Here is a 6818-nt window from a genome sequence, read left to right as displayed (position 1 = left end):
TCGCTGTGTGGGCACTGGCTCACCACACAGGCACTCACCTGGGCACTCGGCTTGCCACGTGGACACTGGCTTGCCGCACAGGCACGCTTCCTCTTTTTCTTTTTCACCAGGAGGCCCCAGGGATCAAACCCAGGTCCTCCCATATGGTAGGCAGAAGCCCTATCACTTGAGCTGCATCTGCTTCCCTCAACATGATTTTTAAGGGTTAGGTAGTATTTCTTTGTATATATAAACTATGATTTCCCAAAGCAGCCTTAATTGCAGAGCATTTAATTATGTCTACCAAAAATACACTACTCTTGCCCACTGAGCCGCCCGGCCAGAAGTACTGAGCTCTGGGCCTGAGCTGGCAAAGCGGAGTTCCGGTCCAGAGCTCCCCCCTCGAGCTGGTGAGCTGGTGGCATCAGGGCGAGCGGAGCTGGTCGGGATGATCACGGACGTGCAGCTCACCACCTTTGCCAACCTGCTGGGCGTGTCGCTCTTCTTGCTGGCTGTTCTCTAGCACTACGTGGCCGTCCACAATCCCAAGAAGCAGGACTGAAAGTGGGGCGTCCTCCACCCCAGGGTTCCAGGACCCAGTCTGAGGCAAGATGGAGAGTGTGAGGAGCCTTCACACTTCTTCACCTCATCCCTTCTACCCGCCACACACACAGAGCAAATACACCTGGATTTTTCCAAACAACTTTTCCTCAAAGTCTTCCTTAGCCCTGTGGGTCAAGAAGCTCCCACTGAATAGAGCCCAGTAGAGGGGCTCTTTTCTTTCCTAGCCCCCAATATAATATACGTAGATACACTATTGAACTAAAAAACAAGAATACATAAGTTTTTAAAGCTATTTTAAAGAATTCTGTGATGACCATCCTTAGCCGTAAACCTTTACAGACATTGCTTAATCTTTTCTTCAGAAAAAATCCTAGGTACAGCATCTCCAGGTCGTTTTTTTTTAAAGATTTATTTTTTATTTATTTCTTCCCCACCCTGTTCCTCCCGTTGTCTGCTCTCTGTGTCCATTTGCTGTGTATTCTTCTGTGTCTGCTTGTCTTCTCGTCAGGTGGTTCTGGGAACTGATCCTGGGACCTTCCAGAGTGGGGGAGAGAGGCGATTACTCTCTTGTGCCACCTCAGCTCCCCTGCTCTGCTACATCTTATTTTCTTTCCTCTGTGTCTCTTGTTGTGTCATTTTGCTGCACCAGCTCTCTGCATCGGCCGTCACTCCTGTGTGGGGCAGCTTTCTCGCACGGGGCGGCTTTTCCACTCAGGGTGGCACTCCTGCGCGGGGCCGCATTCCCAAGTGGGCCAGCTCGCTGCGTGGGCCAGCTTGCCCTCACCAGGAGGCCCCAGGGATGGAACCATGGACCTCCTATATGGTAGACAGGAGCCCATTTGGTGGAGCCACACTGTTTCCCTCCAGGTCATATTTTTAAGGTTTTTAACTGCATTATATGAAGTCCTTGTTTCCCAGCATTTGTTTTTATCATTCTTTGCATCTCTGCCAATTTGAGAGGTAAAAAATAAAGTATCTTCTTGTGATTTGCATTTCCATGTTTATTAGTGAAGATAAGCATTTATTTTTTTTGTTATTGTTTTCTTCTTTTATGAATTACCTTTCATCCATTTCTTCTAGTGGGACGTATGTCTTTTTCCTTTTGCTCTGCAAGTCTTTTCGATATTAAGGACACTAATCCTTTGTCTATTTGTCATGCTGCCATCATTTTATGTTTGTAATTTGTCTTTTCAATTTTTAAAAAATCAAACAAATTTTAAAAAATTTATATAGATAAAATCTCTGCATCTGTTATGATTTTTGCTTTAGGTATTCTGCTTGGGAAAATCTTTACTATTCAACATTATAGAAATACTTTATATATTTTTCTAGTTATTTTGTCTAAGGAATTTAAAAAATATGTCTATTTGGAATTTATCTGGATGATTTGGCATGTTGTGGGAAATCTAACTTCATTTTTTCAAATAGAAACCAACTATCCCATCACTGTTTGCTTGAATCAGATTTTTCCTCTTTGATTTTAAATGCTATCTCTATTAAACTTGTATACTCTTGGGTAGGCTTCAAGGTTTTAAATTTTATTTTGCTAATCTGTCTATTCTGTGCCAAACCTCACTGTTTTAATTACTGTGGCTTTATAATAGATTTTAATATTTAATTATGCAAATATCCCCTCATATTTCTTTTTCCCCAAACGCTTTTTTTAAAAGATTTATTTTATTTATTCACCCCCCTCCCATTGTTTGCGCTTGTTGTCTGCTCTCTGTGTGCATTCACTGTGCGCTCTCTATGTCTGCTCTTTTTCTCTTTAAGAGGCACTGGGGACCAAACCTGGGATCTCCCATGTGGGAGAGGGGTGCTCAATTGCTTGAGCCACCTCAGCTCCTTGCTTTGTTGCGTCTCTCATTGTCTCTCCTCTTTGCGTCTTCTTGTTGCATCAGCTTGCCATTCCTGCCCATCGCACCATCTTGCTGCCTTGTTTGTCTTCTCCAGAAGGCACCAGGAACCACACCTGGGACCTCCCATGTGGTAGGTGAGAGCTCAATTGCTTGATCCATATCCGCTTCCCCCAAAACACTTTGTGACTCAACTAAAATCTCTTTGGGATTTTAATGGGACCTGCACTCCATTTATAAATTACTTTGAGAAGAACTGACATCTTTATAATATTTTATTTTCCCATTGAGGGATGTGACATGTCTGCCATTTATTTATTTTCTTTTATGTACTTTGGTAAAATTTTGCTTTTTCCTTCATACAAATCTTATATACTTTTTGTTAAGTTTATTCCTGATTTGTCTCTCTCTCTCATAATAATAATATACTAATATATATATATTATTGCTACTTGAATGGAATATTTTCTCATTTTATTTTCAAACTGATTATTATTATTACTTTTTACAACCAAATTAAAAAAAAGTTTAATCACAAGTATGTAGCGCCACATCATTAGAGTAAAAAATATGGAACGCTTCACGAATTTGCGTGTCATCCTTGTGCAGGGGCTATGCTAATCTTCTTTGTATCATTTCAATTTTATTCAAACTGATTATTGATAGTGAATATTAGTTTAGTCATTCAACAAATACTTATTGTCTACTGTGTTCACCAAGTCTGCATTAGTGGACAAACAGGCACAATCTGTATATGATAGATATAGATTCTAAAATATTGAACGTCCTCACATTCCTGGGACAGGCCTTGCTTGGGAATGGAATATTATTTCATTATTCTGTATTGCTGGATTAAATTTGCTAGTATTGGAAAACAGATGTGGCTCAAAACTAGGCTCCCATCTACCATATAGGAGGTCCAGGGTTTGATGCCCAGGGCCTCCTGGTGAGGGCAAGGGGCCCACATGGTGAGTGGCCCACGTGGAGCCAGTCCACGCAGGAAAGCTGCCCCATGCAGGAGTGCCCCCTGTGTGGGAATGCTGCCCAGCGTGAAAAACCACCCCATGCAGGAGTGCCGGCCGATGCTGAGAGCTGGTGCAGCATGATGACGCAACAGGAGACACAGAGGAGAGAAAATAAGATGTAGCGGAACAGGGGGTGGAGGTGATGTAAGAGTAATTGCCTCTCTCCCACTCCAGAAGGTCCCAGGATCGGTTCCCGGAGCTGCCTAATGAGAATGTAAGCAGACACAGAAGAACACAGAGCGAATGGACACAGAAAGCAGACCAAGAGGGAGAAGGGGGTGGGGGGAGAAATAAATAAAAAATAAATCTTTAAAAAATTTTGCTAGTATCCTGTTTAGGATGTTTATACATTCCATAGAAATATCCTAAATGAGACAGGCTAGCTGGTGTTCTGTGTGTGTCTGTGTGCATGTGTGTATGTATGCCCTATGTGTATAGTTTTTAAAAATAAATTGGAAAACTTGCCGTTATTTCTATAGTTTATATAACTTTGGAATTAAGTGTTTCATTCCCATACCTTAAAAATAACATTAAATTATAAAGTTCCGACAAGAAAACTTAGAACTGTGAAAAACCTCCAGGTTTCCTGAATCTCAGATCTTTGAAAGAATTTACAGACATCGATAGAGTGAAGTGATAGAAAGATCTATACGACACAACAGCAACAAGCCCGGCAACGAGACATGTCATTCTCGTTTTGGTCCTGTCCTCTCAAGGAGCGACAATGGCCGTGTATATTCACTTCTTGAAGGGGTTTCTGTCTGTTTCCAGTGAGGACGCTGGGTATATACCTTCATCCTAAACTCTTTAGTACCCTTGGAGCGTGCAGGTGAGTGACTGGTTTTGTGCAAAGTCAGTAGAAAACTCCAAAGATTCTAAACCTGGGACAAAAAGCAGCACCATTGCTGTTGCTTCCTCACAGAATCTTCCTAGGCGCCGCAGACATCAGACAGATAAGAGACCAAAACCTCCCAGTTCTTGCCATCCTCTGCATCTTTCTGAATTTGTACAGCTATAGCGAAATTCATCAGGTGGTTCTATTCCCGCTGCAGAGTAACAAAGTCAAGGCCAACCTGTGAGCACAAAGCCCTGGTTCTGTGATCTGATATTATCTCCCTCACACTATTTTTATTTCTATCCCTGAATGTTTCTCCAAATTTTAAATTTAAGCACCATCCCCTTGCCTAAGAAGCACATGGGGTTCTGAAATCTGTACTTTCAACTCTAACTTTTGTGTTCATTTTCTATTGCTGTGTAACAAATGACCACAAACTTAGTAGCTTTTTAGAAAAAAAAGATTTATTTATTTCTCTCCCCTTGTCCCTCCCTCCCCGCCCCGCCGTTGTCTCTTCTCTGTGTCTGTTTGCTGCGTCGTCTTCTTTGTCCCGCCATTGTCTCTTCTCTGTGTCTGTTTGCTGCGTCTTCTTCTTTGTCCGCTTCTGTTGTTGTCAGCGGCACAGGAATCTGTGTTTCTTTTTGTTGTGTCATCTTGTTGTGTCAGCTCTCTGTGTGTGTGGCACAATTCCTGGGCAGGTTGCACTTTCTTTCATGCTGGGCAGCTCTCCTTATGGGGTGCACTCGTTGCGCGTGGGGCTCCCCTATGCGGGGGACACCCCTGCGTGGCATGGCACTCCTTACGGGGCACACTGCACGTGGGCCAGCTCCACACAGGTCAAGGAGGCCCGGGGTTCGAACCTTGGACCTCCCATGTGGTAGACGGATGCCCTAGCCACTGGGCCAACCACTGGGCCAAGTCTGACGCCAAACTTAATATCTTTAAAACCACACCCATTTATTATCTCACAGTAGGTTATTACCTCTCAGTAGCTTATTTCTTATCTTATCTCTTATTATCTGCTAGTAGCTTCAAACAAACAAACTCCTCTCTCAGTCAGTGGGCAGAGGGCCTTTGCCAGCTCAACTGGTCTCGCTCCTCAGGTCCCACAATGCTGAACACAGCAGGGCTGTGTTCCTTTCTGGAAGCTCTGGAAAGAATCTGCTGATGAGCTCGTACAGACTGGGGGTCAAATTCAGTTCGTTGCCCTTGTAGGGATGAGATCCCTGTTTCCTGGCTGCTTATGCAGCTTCCTGGACTCCTCACTGAGATGCTCCCTGTAGGTTCAAAACCAGCAGCAGGGCGTCTGTCCTCACACTTTGGCTCTCTCTGACCTCCCCTTCTGCCTCATCTCTCCTGCCTCTAACCATGAGCTTTTAAAGGTTCATGGGATTAGATTGGGCTCACCCAGATACTCCAGCTCCTCATTTTGAGCTCTGCCACCCTAATTATTAATATTTCTGCGGTGTCCCTTATGCTATATAACATAGCATATTCACATACTCCAGGGATTGGGGCATGGACAACTCTGGCGACCATTCTGATCACCAGAGTTCGTATGTATTTATTTTCTATAAGGTATATTTTAGGATCATCTTTTCTGTTGAAGAAGAAATGAAAAGTTCCACCCTTTAGGGAAAAATAAATGTCCAGTCCCCAACATGCCCAAAGCTCACATAGACATCCTGTTTTCAGCTTATGATCATAAAGTTTTTTGATTCTGGCAGCAAACTCAACAAAATCCATTTGGTGGATTTAAGATTTGAGGCAGCCACATGCTGACCCCGTACTAGGTGGCTCTTGATTAGACAGCTTCCTTCTGAATTGTGCAGCAATCTGCTCAGATGGGAAGGGAAGTCTGACGTTGAATGGGCAGGCAGGGGAATGGCACCTCTACTGATTGCAGGGAAGTCCCAAAAGACAAAAACTATCCAAGACTTGAAAGAAATTTTTATATTCAAGCCAACTTCAGGGAATTTAATTATTCCTTAGCAAATGTAAATGGAATATTTAAAATATTTTACATATAGTGGCTTTAAAAAAAATATGGGGTCAAAATATTACCTCCAATATGTTGCAACATTTGTCTTATGTTAAAAACAAGCAAATTTTTATTGGGTACTTATTATATGCAGGACAGGCATATAATAAGCACCATTATGTCTTCATCCTTACCAATGGCCAAAATTTTGGACCAAGCTGTGTTCCTTTGTAACAGCACCGTCCAATAGAAACATAATGCCGGCTACAGAGGCAATTTTTAACAGCTTCATTGAGATATAATTTACCTACTATAAATTTCAGTCATTTTAAAGCATACAAGTCAGTGGTTTCTTGTGTATTTACAGAGTTGTGCAGCCATCACCATAATCCAATTTTAGAACTTTTTCATCATCTCAGAAAGGAAGTTCTTGTACCCATTGGCAGTAACTCCCCATTTTCCTCCTCTTTCTCTCACTTCCATCCCCCACCCTAGGCAACCACTAAGCTAATTTCTGTGTTTATAAATTTGTTGATTCTGGAGTTTTCATATAAATGGAATCAAAGAACATGTGGTCT

General features: G+C 42.6%; 1 non-coding gene across 1 annotated transcript; it reads right to left on the bottom strand.

Annotated features, from left to right (window-relative positions):
- Window positions 1-2963: 2963 nt before the first annotated feature.
- LOC111760222 (U6 spliceosomal RNA) lies at window positions 2964-3075 on the bottom strand. The gene has a single exon (XR_002793979.2). It is a non-coding gene; the product is annotated as a U6 spliceosomal RNA (small nuclear RNA).
- Between the last annotated feature and the right edge of the window lie 3743 nt (window positions 3076-6818).

This window comes from Dasypus novemcinctus, chromosome 6 (genome assembly GCF_030445035.2).
Source record: "Dasypus novemcinctus isolate mDasNov1 chromosome 6, mDasNov1.1.hap2, whole genome shotgun sequence".
NCBI classification, from domain to species: domain Eukaryota; kingdom Metazoa; phylum Chordata; class Mammalia; order Cingulata; family Dasypodidae; genus Dasypus; species Dasypus novemcinctus.
Note: the sequence above shows the minus strand (reverse complement) of the source record. Positions and strands in the feature narration are given on the sequence as shown.